The sequence below is a fragment of the Pongo abelii genome, chromosome 8, assembly GCF_028885655.2.
Source record: "Pongo abelii isolate AG06213 chromosome 8, NHGRI_mPonAbe1-v2.0_pri, whole genome shotgun sequence".
Lineage (NCBI taxonomy): Eukaryota > Metazoa > Chordata > Mammalia > Primates > Hominidae > Pongo > Pongo abelii.
The window spans coordinates 34,623,175-34,636,844 of NC_071993.2; the positions used below are offsets into that span (position 1 = coordinate 34,623,175).

The 13,670-nt window shown below is 42.5% G+C and overlaps 1 pseudogene; it reads right to left on the bottom strand.

The window, feature by feature from the left end:
* The window catches only part of LOC134761981 (tigger transposable element-derived protein 1-like), a 54,810-nt pseudogene extending 41,559 nt beyond the window's left edge, over positions 1-13,251 (bottom strand).
* Positions 13,252-13,670: the final 419 nt, after the last annotated feature.

Sequence of the window (13,670 nt, forward strand, 5' to 3'; positions counted from 1 at the left end):
GGAATGATTCATCACTGAACACAGGGACCCTCCTAATGTTGTAGGGACCCAAGTAGCACAAGGTCGGAATGCCCAAAGTTCCTTGCAGAATTTGCTCCCAACACAGCCAAGTGGATGCCATCCATTGTCCTTGAGAGGCAAGGGCAGCTTTGCATTAAACTGTTCTCTCCTGGAGCCATATTTTATGGGTGCCAGAACCAAAGCACTTTAATTGAGCTCAACTACGTGCACGGGCCTCTTAAGGACCAAGCAGGCTCCTTCCCACGGTGACATTGAAACAGGGACTGGTTCTGCTGCTTAACAGTTTGTAAATCACATGGAACATCTTGCAAGGACAGAGACACCTGTCCTTGCTCCCTTTTCCACTTCCCATATCTTTGGTCTCCTTTCTGATGTGGACCATTTGTGTCACGTATAGAAAACTTTCCATGGGATAAGAGGGTATAGGAGCCAAGGGAAAACTTCCACTTTACCCTCTGAAGGTTCGCTGAAAATTAACTGTAAAAGGCAGATTAATAGGAGAAAAGGCATGCAAATTTATTCATGTGCATGGAGGGGAAAATCACGGAGTGATCACCACATCATGCAATGGGGTACCGATGGTTCTATACCCTTTTTCTTAGAGGAAAGGGAGACGGGGAAGAGTGGGTGATTTCTGAGGGATAATAAATGATTTTTAGGGAATTCAATGGGCTTGAAGAACACACAGTGGCCTGGAACAAAGACTATTGGGCCCACGGAGCAGATAATGATTTGTGACGAAAGTCTGTCCAGGTGTGTTGTCAGACTTTTGTCTTTCTTCCTGCCATGAGTTCAGTTCATGAGAACTAAGGGAAGGGACCAGAGGTGATTGTTTTCTTCTTTAGTAAGTCCAGACTTCAGGCAGATAAGAGAACTTCAGAGAACAACTTCATCCTGTGCTTTCAGAGAGACAGAGAAATGAGAGGCCAGAGGAGGAAGGTCTGAGAAACCACAAGGCTTCTTCAGTTCATCATGTCAAAGGGCCACATTTTGGGCTATCAGTTTCTGAGCCCCAACAGGGGTAAACATAAAGCTTCCTCTCTCAAACAAGCATTCCAACATCCAACAGCTCTATTAATTTCCAAGAGTACTGCAAAATATATTTTTTCAATAAAATTATGTGAAAAGTCTAGTTAAGAAAGACTGATTAAAATAAGCACATAATATGCTCATAGTACTATTTACACAAAAGACTTAAATTCTACCAAATATAACAAGATGCACACACTCTCACTTCTAAGGTAAGACCTGAAAAGTATTCTCTGATTAATGAAATTAAAAAGGCACAAATTTCATCCATAATAAGTAATAGGAATGCAATCCTAATAATTAATGTATTAACTAATTCCAAAAGCAGATCAAGAGATACAGTTCAGAAAACTTCCTAATCTTATCAGTCACGTGCCTGTCAACCAGGTGCAAAACCAGCCAAAAAGTTATGATGTTACAGATGACCTCTGAGGCAGGTCGGTGACCCCAATAGACACCACGATCCCTTTTGCTGGACAGAGGAACTGCAATTCACAGGCAATTGGGCGGAAATTATTTCCTCTCTGGGGCAGTTGAACTAGCATAACAAAATCACGAATGCTGTGACTGGGTTAGCTTAGTTGTTTCAAAAACAATGCTAATTAATGATGTCAGGGTTGCCGGGTCAAACCCCATATGGGCTCATTGTCTTTGGAGAGGGAAACATAGTATTCTGTGGCCTGGGTCACTTTGGTAGCAAATGTCTCTGGTCAAACAGGGGCCTGGCACCAGGACTTCACCAAAACCCATCAGCAGTTCAGGACAAGTTATCTCCATCTAATTATACCCAATAAGTATGATCTCTGAAAGAAAGACACAGGTTATAATAGAATCTTGTCAGCCCAGAGTACAAACAGACAGGGAAATGGTCTGACTTTTATCTTATGTCGCCAAGCAGTCACAGAAGAGACAGCTAGGAAATCAGGACCGGAAGCATAATTGCTTTAGGGAGAGAAGGTCTCTCAAAAATAAAGATTGATCGAACAATCACAAATGACTTCAATGGGAAGAACAAGGAGAACAAGGTAAGAAGGCATAGAGAGCTCCAAAGACAGGAGGGTATCTCATAGCAGCTCCCAACCTCTAACACTCCCACCCTTCCTCCAACTCCAAAACCTTAACACAGTCTCCCCACTGTACCCTGGAACTGTGCCCCCCTGTTGCAGGGGAAAGCAGTTGTAGGAGACATGGCTCTTTCCTCTCTGCTACGATGCATTCTAAGTATAAGGCATATTCAACACACAACTGGACATTAATGCACAAGCACTGTTTTGTTTTGTTTTGTTTTTTATTGAGATGGAGTCTCGCTCTGTCATCCAGGCTGGAGTGCAGTGGCGCGATCTTGGCTCACTGCAATCCCCGCCTCCCAGGTTCAAGTGATCCTCTCACTTCAGCCTCCTGAGTAGCTGGGATTACAGGTGTGTACTACTATGCCAGCCTAATTTTTATATTTTTAGTAGAGTTGGGGTTTCACCATGTTGGTCAGACTGGTCACGAACTCCTGGCCTCAAGGAATCTGCCCATCTCAGCTTCCCAAAGTTCTGGGATTATAGGTGTGAGTCACCACGCCAAGCCACACTAAGTTTTAAAGTAACTTATTTATCATAGTTTTCACTTTTTTTTTTTAGACAGGGTCTCACTCTGTCACACAGGCTGGAGTGCAGTGGCACAATAACTGCTCACTGCAGCCTCACCCTCCCAGGATAAGCAACCCTCCTACCACAGCCTCCTAAGTAGCTAGGATTACAGACATGCACCACCACACCAGGCTAATATTTTTAATTTTTGGTAGAGACAGGATCTCTGTATGTTGCCCAGGCTGGTCTTGAACTCCCGGGCTCAAGTGTTATCCTCCTGCCTTGGCCTCCCAAAATACTGGGATTACAGGCATGAGCCACAGCACCTGGCCATAGTTTTCACATTTTTGTTTTTGCATCACTATTAATTAAAGATTCCAGTGGAACAGAACAGAGGCCTTAGAAAAAATGCCACACATCTACAACCATCTGATCTTTGACAAACCCGACAAAAACAAGCAATGGGGAAAGGATTCCCTATTTAATAAATGCTGTTGGGAAAATTGGCTAGCCATATGGAGAAAACTGAAACTGGACCCCTTCCTTAAACCTTATACAAAAATTAACTCAAGATGGATTAAAGATTTAAACGTAAGTCCTAAAACCATAAAAACCCTAGGCAATACCATTCAGGACATAGGCATGGGCAAAAACTTCATGACTAAAATACCGAAAGCAATGGCAACAAAGCCAAAATTGACAAATGGGATCTAATTAAACTGAAGAGCTTCTTCACAGCAAAAGAAACTATCATCAGAATGAACAGGCAACCTACAGAATGGGAGAAAATTTTTGCAATCTATCCATCTGACAAACGGCTAATATCCAGAATCTACAAAGAACTTAAACAAATTTACAAGAAAAAAAAAAAACTCCATCGAAAAGTGAGCGAAGGATATGAACAGACACTTCTCAAAAGAAGACATTTATGTGGCCAAAAACCGTATGAAAAAAGCTTATCATCACTGGTCATTAGAGAAATGCAAATCAAAACCACAATGAGATACCATCTCACACCAGTTAGAATGGCAATCATTAAAATGTCAGGAAACAACAGATGCTGGAGAGGTTGTGGAGAAATAGGAACGCTTTTACACTGTTGGTGGGAGTTTAAATTAGTTCAATCATTGTGGAAGACAGTATGGCAATTCCTCAAGGATCTAGAACCAGAAATACCATTTGACCCAGTAATCCCATTACTGAGTATATACCTAAAGGATTATAAATCATTCTACTATAAAGACACATGCACACGTATGTTTATTGTAGCACTGTTTACAATAGCAAAGACTTGGAACCAACCCAAATGCCCATCAATGTTAGACTGGATAAAGAAAATGTGGCACATATACACCATGTATACACCATGTACAGCCATAAATGTGGCACCTATATGCCATGTATACACCATGTACAGCCATAAGAAAGGGTGAATTCATGTTCTTTGCAAGGACGTGGTTGAAACTGGAAACCATCATTCTCAGCAAACTAACACAGGAACAGAAAACCAAACATGTTTTGTTTGAAAACACTGCATGTTCTCACTCATAAGTCGGAGTTGAACAATGAGAACACATGAACACAGAGAGGGGAACATCACACACTGGGGCCTGTCAGGGGGTGGGGTGCTAGGGGAGGGATAGCATTAGAAATACCTAATGTAGATGACAGGTTGATGAGTGCAGCAAACGACCATGGCACAGGTATACCTATGTAACAAACCTGAACGTTCTGCACATGTACCCCAGAGCTTAAAGTATAATTAAAGAATAAAATAAAATGAAAAGATTACCACTTCTAAAGAGGAATTTGGTGAGTCAGCACCTGGAAAACAAATTATTTAGACAGCAGCAGCATCAAAGAGTTGGCCGATAAGAGTTGTTCACCAGTTCAGACTTCAACCCTTTCCTACAAATATGTTTAGATCCTGCCTTCCTGCCAGGCTGCTGTATGTGCCGATTACAATTCTCAATTTCATTTTTAAAAAGAGAAGATGGAAAAGGGTGAGTTGATTGATTAACATAGCTGACCAATCATTAAAAAAAAAAAAAGATTGGATCCTGAATTCTAGCATTTCTCCAATCCAACATTTACCAACAGCTGACATTCCTGAAAATGTAAGATACAACTGGTAGAGATGTTAGAAAAAGAGGCGGTGACTACAAAGGATCTGATGGCTGAGCCTGAGAAATACGTTCATCATGTCTGTGAAGGAGTCGATAATTAAAACCTCAATTTCCCTAAAGGATTACCCTTATCTTCAGACCTACAGATAAATGCTTTGATATTTTTCATAGCTTTTTAAATCAAGGTGTATGACCTTGGGAAACAAACACAATTGCTTCTCTTAATCCCAGGCCATTTGACTGCATTACAGTCAGAAACAGGCTTAGGGGAACACTACTCCCAAATTATGCAGCCTTTTAGGTCATTGTCCTGGAAAACAAAATCAACAGGAAAGTCCAGGCACGTCTTGTAAATTAAAACTATGATTTGAGGAAGACTCTTTAAACGGTTTTCCTTGAGAATATACTTCTAGCTCTAACTAACTGATGAGGAGAAAGTAGGAGAGAAAAGGTCAACAGCCAAAAAGATAGTATTAACATGTTAGAGGATTCAAGTAATCAACTTAAAAAAAAAAACTAGGGTTAATAAGAAAAATGAGAAATGTAATAAGCTTTTTTTGCTCCATTATAAACAGAAGAGTGATTTACTTTCTTAGCATCTTAATGGATACCTGCTGCCTACGTTGACAGAGTGGAGCTTTTCACAAAGGAATCAACCTGTGAAACCTGGTTGTGCCTTCTGAATCATCTTTTCCATCAATCCTTTCTTCCAATGCCTTGTGTCACATCTGAATTCTATCTCAGCATTACTCCTCCCCTTCCTGGGAATTTGTGATTGTTTAATTGATGTTCAGGGAAAACAGATAAGAAGAAGGAGGGTTGATTCTGTTACTGACATCCTATACAATGAAGTCTTGTAATAATGTTCAAGCCTTTTCGATGCCACGCCCAGAGTAACTGCTCTCTTCCTTTCCTCCCTATATGCTCCCATCTCTAACACCCACTTAGTGAAATCACCTTTGCAAAAATTACAACAGTAGGAAAATTCTGGCAGTGAAAGACATCTGATTTAACCCACCCCACCATCTTGCCTTTCCCTTAATCGCTCCTGGGCTTAGGCTAAGCTAAATTTGGAAGACATTTAGATTACATATATATAATCTAAATCTATATAGATTTAGATTATATATATATTATTTATATATATTATATATATTATTATATATAATATATAATATATAATATATATATTTATATACTGTAAATCTAAATATATATAAATATATATATAAATATATATATAAATATATATATATTTTTTGAGACAGAGTTTCACTCTCACCCAGGCTGGGGTGCAGTGGTGCGGTCTCAGATCACTGCAAACTCTGCCCCCTGGGTTCAAGCGATTCTCCTGCCTCAGCTTCCCAAGTAGCTGGGATTACAGGTGTGCACCACCACATCCTGCTAATTTTTGTACTTTTAGTAGAGATGGTGTTTCGATATATTAGCTAGGCTGGTCTTGAACTCCTTACCTCAAGGGATCCATCCACGTCGGCCTCCCAAAGTGCTGGGATTACAGGTGTGAGCCACTGCACCTGGACTTAGTTTTTGTTTTTTTTTTTTTGAGTCAGAGTTTTGCCCTTGTTGCCCGGCCTGGAGTGCAATGGCGTGATCTCAGCTCACTACAACCTCCACCTCCCAGGTTCAAGTGATTGTCTTTCCTCAGCCTCTCAAGTAGCTGGGATTACAGGCACGTGCCACCACACTTGGCTAATTTTTTATATTTTCAGTAGAGATGGGGTTTCACCATGTTGGCCAGGCTGGTCTCAAACTCTTTACCTCAGGTGATCCACCAACCTCGGCCTCCCAAAATGCTAGGATTACAGACATGAGCCACTACACCCAGCCTTTAGTTTATACTTTAAATGATAATAGCCCTTCCCCTAAACTAAACCTCCTTTGTGAAGCTAATGAAAGGTCATCAGGCTAGGGTGATGGAGAGGAATGGGAAGATATGCAACATCACTATTGCAAGTTGGAATCTGAGGTATCTTTTCAGACTTTTTGCATGTCTGACACCCATGGCTCCACCTGGACCCAAGGACCCCCTCACATCCTGTGGCCCCACCCAGAAGCAACTCAGCTTAACAGGACAGCATTGACCCCTATGATTTCATCTCTGCCCCAGCCAATCAGCACCAAGCACCCATTACCTGGCCATCCCCAGCCCTTCCCCCAAACTGCCTTTGAAAGAGCCTTGAATGAGATTGACTTGAATACTAACTCCATCTCCTATGTGGTATGGTTGATGTTGTGTCTATTCAACCTTTCTTTACTGCAATGCCATGGTCTTCCTTTGTGCAGTGGGCAGGAAGAACCCCTCAGGTGGTTACATTAGTACTTACCCTACACTGTGAGTTTGTTGTCTATTTATGAGTACTATTCATGTTTTCAGAGTAGATGGTCATGTAATTGACACAGGAGCCATTAAGTGAGATAATGGAAGTGATTAATGTCATGTATTTCTATAACTTTCCCACACCATATAGCACAATACCTTGTATAGTAATCAATTAATATTTATTAAATATATGTATATTTTTAGCAGCATTTCGTTAAATAGGCTAAACTTCATTACTTAACTGCACAATGAGAGATTAAGATTAAGTGACCTTCAAATTTCTTTTGAGTTTTACTAGTCTATGATTGTCATCATTAATTTGCAATCAAATGTTACATTAACATTTCTCTTTGCACAATCTATAAGAAACAAGTGCTGACAAACTAATGGAAAATGTTTGAATGAAGGATTTTTGTTGTTGTTTTTGCACTTCAGATGCAGATACTTGATTCAGATTGATAATTATAAATCCTTTCTATGCATTCATTCTGATAACATTTTTTCTTTGGTACTTGTTTTGTTCTTTTTTTTTTTTTTTTTTTGAGATGGAATCTTGCTCTGTTGCCCAGGCTGGAGTGCAGCGGCATGATCTCGGCTCACTGAAACCTCTGCTTCTGGGGTTCAAGCAATTCTCCTGTCTCAGCCTCCCAAGTAGCTGGGATTACAGGCGCCCACCACCATGCCCGGCTAATTTTTGTATTTTTTGAGTAGAGACAGGGTCTCACCATGTTAGCCAGGCTAGTCTCGAACTCCTGACCTCACGTGATCCACCCACCTCAGCCTCCCAAAGTGCTGAGATTACAGGTGTGAGCCACCGTGCCCAGCCCTACATTATTTTCTTTTTCTTTTTTTTCTTTATTTGAGACAGAGTCTCACTCTGTCACACAGCCTGAAGTGCAGAGACAGGGAGAGAAAGGAAGGAAGGAAGCAAGGAAGGAAGGAAGGAAGCAAGGAAGGAAGGAAGGGAGAGAGGAAGGAGAGACAGAGGGAGGGAGGGAGAGAGAGAGAGGGAGAGAAAGAAAGAGAAAGAAAAAGACAGAAAGAAAGAAAGAAGAAAGAAAAGAAAGAAAGAAAGAAAGAAAGAAAGAAGAAAGAAAAAGAAAGAAAGAAAGAAAGAAAGAAAGAAAGAAAGAAAGAAAGAAAGAAAGAGAAAGAAAGAAAGAAAGAAAGAAAGAAAGAAAGAAGGAAAGAAAAAGAAAGAAAGAAAGAAGGGAGGCAGAGGAATGAGTTGGCAAGATCATGCCAAGGTCTTGTGTGAAATACTAAGAAGTTTAGGCCTGGGTGTGGTGGCTCACACCTATAATCCCAACACTTTGGGAGGCTGAGGTAGGAGTATCACTTGAGGCCAGGAGTCCAAGATCAGCCTGGGTAAAACAGTGAGACACTGTCTCTAGAAAAAAATCAAAAAATTAGCCAGGCATGGTGGCACACTCCTGTAGTCTCAGCTACTTGGGAGGTTGAGGCAGGAGGATTGCTTGAACCAGGGAGGTAGAGGTTGCAATGAGCCGAGATTGCATCACTGAACTTCAGCCTAGGTGACACAGCAAGACCCTGTCTCAAAAAAAAAAAAAAAGTTTGAACTTTATCTACGTAGTAACTGCCCTGACACAGGTAACCATCTCCTCATCCTCCTAACTGCTATCTTCATGCCAAGTCTAGGCCACTTTCCATTTCTTCTTTGCACTACAGCTTCATGCCATCTGGTTATTTTACTTCTATATCTTAGAAAACATCAATGAGTTGTCTCATCACTCAGAAGATAGAGAAGTGGTCAGTCATCCCAGACACTGAGGAAGCATCTGCAGGAATGTGTGGCTGGCTGATTACAGGAGTGAGCAGTGGAGAAGTTGAGGATCCTGCCCAGGGTTCTGCCTGAGTCACATCATTCACTGCAGCCAAGAACAGAGTGTCAGTGGTTTTGTGGGTGCAGTAACAGGGAGAGTGGGAAGGGCAAGGAGGTGTGAAGTCGAGTTTGTGTGGTGTTGAATGCTTTGTGAAATATCCACTTGGAGATGTCTGAATGTCTACGTGGGTCTGCAGGTCAGACAAGGACTCTAACTTGGAGACAGGATCCCATCAATAAACACAGTGATTGAAGTCATTTGAAGACAGAAACAGAAAATTAAGAGGAAAAGAGAACAGGGACCAAAAAACTAATTAGTACTAATATTTAACAATGGTTAGAGGAAGAAGCTTGAGAAGTAGAAAAATTAGGTGAGTGTAGACTCATAAAAGGCAAAGGAAGAGGGTGTTTGAAGAAGGAAAAAGAGATCAATGGTGCCAAGTCCTACTAAACCATCTTTTTCATCAATCCCTTCTTCTGACACACTGTGCCACATCTGAATTCTATCTCGGCATTGAAATAGAACTGGAGATGAAGACACAGCCATTGGAGTTAGGGACAAATTAGTCATTGGTGGTATAAGCCAAAAATAAAATTCTAAGCCCTCCACCTGGCCGAATGGACCCCTCTTCTTGGCCAAGTGCATTCCAAAGCAAACCCAAAAAACTAGTTCAGGCCATGATGGGAAGCCGGGGTTGGACACACGTCATTACACCCTCCTTCCTTTGAAGTGCGGGCCCAATTGACCAACATTAGCATTAAAACAGATATCTGGAGACTGACAAAACAGACTTTTTGTAGCAATAAGATACCAAATTCCAATCTGACTCTAGTATAGCATCACATGGCAGATAGCAGGCCCTGAAAAAAATCAAAAGTATTTTACCCTGAAATATATTTCTTTGACGTATTTTTAAATGGCTTTGCAAAGCTGTCCCTTGTGGGGAAAATATACATTCTGTAGAGAATCCTCTTGCATTTCCAGGTATTTTCCTGATCCAAGAGAAATTAACTAAGAGTCTGGCACTTTTAGGGTCTGATAAGAGACATTTACCATCTACTCTCTCCTACCTGGAGACTTTATCTACATAATAAGATTTGGCTTCCGTAACCTCCCTTATCTTAACTACAAACATTTATTTCTGCTGACTTCAACTCTGCAGGTATAGCTTAACTCTTATCAACCAATTGCAATCAGGAAATCTTTGAATTCACCTATGAACCCACAGGTTCATAACCTGGAAGCTTCCACAGGTTCATAACCTGGAAGCTCCCACTTTGAGATGTTCCACCTTTCTGGACAGAACCCATGTACATCTTACAATGTATTGGTTTATGCCTCTGCCTATAAAATAAAATGTCCCCATAAAATATATAAAATCAAGCTGTAACCCGACCACCGTGGGCACATGTTCTCAGTGCCTCCTGAGGCTGTATCATGGGTCATGGTCCTAATATTTGGCTCAGAATAAGCCTCTTCAAATATTTTACAGTTTGACTATTTTTCATTGACAAGGGCCTGGTTGAGAACAATTTAGTAAAGTGATTATTAAAAGCCATACTGGGCAGGGCACGGTGGCTCACACCTGTAATCCCAATACTTTGGTGGGGGCTGAGGCGGGTGGATCACCTGAGGTCAGGAGTTCAAGACCTGCCTGGCCAACATTGCAAAACCCCATCTCTACTAAAAATACAAAAATTAGCCAGACATGATGGTGGGCACCTGTAATCCCAGCTAGTAGGGAGGCTGAGGCAGGAGAATGACTTGAACCTGGGAGGTGGAGGTTGCAGTGAACCTAGATCATGCCATTGCACTCCAGCCTGGGTGACAAGAGGGAAACTCCATCTCAAAAAAAAAGCCACATTGTAGAACTCACCTTGCAGACCTCTCAGCAGTACTAGACACAGCTGCCCACTGTCCCTTCCCTTCAACTCCACTGACCTCTGGGTTCCTGCACTCTAGGTTCTCTCTTGTCTATCCTGGACTCGTTTCTTCCTGTTGGTATCCACTGAACATGAGCGCACTTTAAGGCTTATCCCAGACTCCCTGCTCCTCTCCCCATGCTCCCCTCACCTCCTAACCCTGAGAACCATCCTCAGGCCTGCATCACTTCCCTGGCCAGACCCCTGCTCCTGCAGCTGCCTCCCAAGAGTGCATCCGCCTCTGCCTCCCTCTCTTTATGTCTCTCTCCCTCTGCCTCCCTCTGTTTCTCTCCCTCTCTCTGTCTTTTTGTCTCTCTGTCTCTGTCTCTGTTTTTATCTCCCTCTGTCTCTCTGTCTCTGTGTCTCTCTGGATCTCTGCCTCTGTCTCCTCTCTATTCCTTTGTCGTCTCTCTCTTTTTCTCTTCTTCCCTCTCCTTCTGTCTTCCTCTCTCTTTCTTTGTCTCTCTCCCTCCTTTCCTCCTTTTCTCTCTCCCTGTCTCTGTTTCTTTCTGTCTCTCTCTGTCTCTGCTTCTCTGTTTCTCTGCCTTTGTTTCTCTTTTCCTCTTCCTCTCTCTTTCTCTCTCTCTCCTTCTCTGTCTCTCTCTCCCTCCCTTCCTTCCTCTCCCTCTTTCTCTTCCTCTGATAGTGACTTCTGTGCCTTGCACCAGAACTATTCTGTTACCTGTGCACTTTGCTTCTGTAATCCCTTCAACTAAAAGCATCTTAAACTCAGGATAACCCAACTGAACACTTCACCACCTCTCCCTCTCCACCTCCCAGTCCCATTTCCCCATTCTAAAACGGGGAGAATTTTTCTCTTCTCTTTTGGTCCCTGCATCCAATCTGTTGAGAAGTCACATTCACCCTATCTCCCCAATATTACTCACATCTTCCCTGCCTTCTGTTATGCATTTGCCATTCTAGTCTAGGCCAGTCGTACTCTTTCTCTACATGAAAACCAGTTCCTCATCAGTCTTTTTACATCCAGCCCTTGTGTTGGCCTGAGACCCAGCTCCAATCACCTTTCTCCTGCTTAGAAGTTTCAAGCCTTCTGCTGCCGATTGAATTAAGTGCAAACCTCTCCCATGTGCCTTCAGAGCCTTCCATAATCTGACGTGTTATTTCCTACCTTCTTGGGGCACTGTTCCTTTACTTGCATGCCATGTCCCAAGCAAACCAGACCACTCACCCTTCAACAAATTCAGCTGCTTTTCTTTTAAGAGATGAGGACTTGCTTCATTGCCTAGGCTGGAGTACAGTGGCACAGCCATAACTCACCACAGCCTCGACCTTCTGGGCTCAATGGATCCTCCCATCTCAGCCTCCCAAGTAGCTAGGACTACAGGTGTGCTCCACTCTGCCTGGCTAATTTTTTTATTTTGCGAGACAGGGTCTCACTTTGTTGCCCAGGCTGGTCTCAAACTTCTGGCCTCAAGTGATCCTCCTGCCTCAGCCTCCCAAAATGCTAGGATTACAGGTGTGAGCCACTGTGCCTGGCCTCAACCCCCATTTTGCATCTGGCTTCTGCCTATTGTGTTTGATCTCTAGAAATCCTTCTATCCCATAATGCTCATCTCCAATGCAATTCTTACCAACTACCAACCCTTCCATCCCATAATGCTCATCTCCAATGCAATTCTTACCAACTACCAACCCTTCCCCACCAACAACTGTCTCCCTGCCCCACCCCCCAAAAAATCCTCAAGTATTTTTATGATACTTCTCTTGTGGAACTTAATCTTTCTACTTAGTTACAATCATTTGTGTCCTGGAATTATCACCCTCTGCTACAACTCAAGATCCTGTAGACCATATGCGTGTCTGCTCACCTGGGGCTTTTGGTGGGCATTAATTGTCTGTTGGACTGAAGTCATGTGATTCCACTGCACCAATGTGAGCATTTGTTCATAAGAGTTAATTTTCCCTTTTCTAATGGCATCTAGAACAGAAGTCCCAAATTGGCAGCTGGAGGCTGAATCTGGCCCACAGATGTGTTTTGTTGAATCCACAGTTATTTTTTTAATTGAGTCAACATTTTTAAATGGAATATTTTACACAATATGTCAGATTTTCAGCTTCTCTATAAAAGTAGACTGTTCTGGCAACACTCAAGCCCATACTCACTTCTGGCAGAAAATGCTCGAAGCTGGGGCCTGCACAGCCCCTGTGGATGAGACGTGTGTGCTTCAGTTCCCGTCTCTGCAGCCCCAGAGTACCTTTGCATTCCTGGTCCCCTTCCTCACTGATGTTACAGATGGGTCTCCCATAGGTGTTAGAGTTTGCAACCCCTGGTCTAAGGTCCTCATAAGGGTGGTCTGTAGATCCTATGTCAACCCCTGTTTCTAGCCTGGGACTGCTCCTAGAATCAAGTTTGAGGGGTATGTTGGGCATGGTGGCTCATGTCTGTAATCCCAGCACTCTGGGAGGCCAAGGTGGAAGAACTGCTTGAGTTCAAGAGTTTGAGACCAGCCTGGGCAACACAGAGAGACCATATCTCTACAAAAAAAAAAAAACAAACGAAACAAAACAAAAAAAAACCACAAGAAATTAGCCAGGCATGGTGGTACATATCTGTGGTCCCAGCTACTTGGGAGGCAGAGGTTGCAGTGAGCCAAGATCACACCACTATACTCCAGTCTGGGCAACAGAGCAAGACCCTATCTCAAAAAAAAAAAAAAAAAAAAGTGAGGGGCGAATTAATTGGATCCTGGCCTTCCTTTTTTTCCTTTCAGCCCTCATCTTCACTTTTACCCCACAAAGCCCTCAGGGCTCTGCTGAAAAATCCTTCCATGTGATGTGCCCTGCTCCTG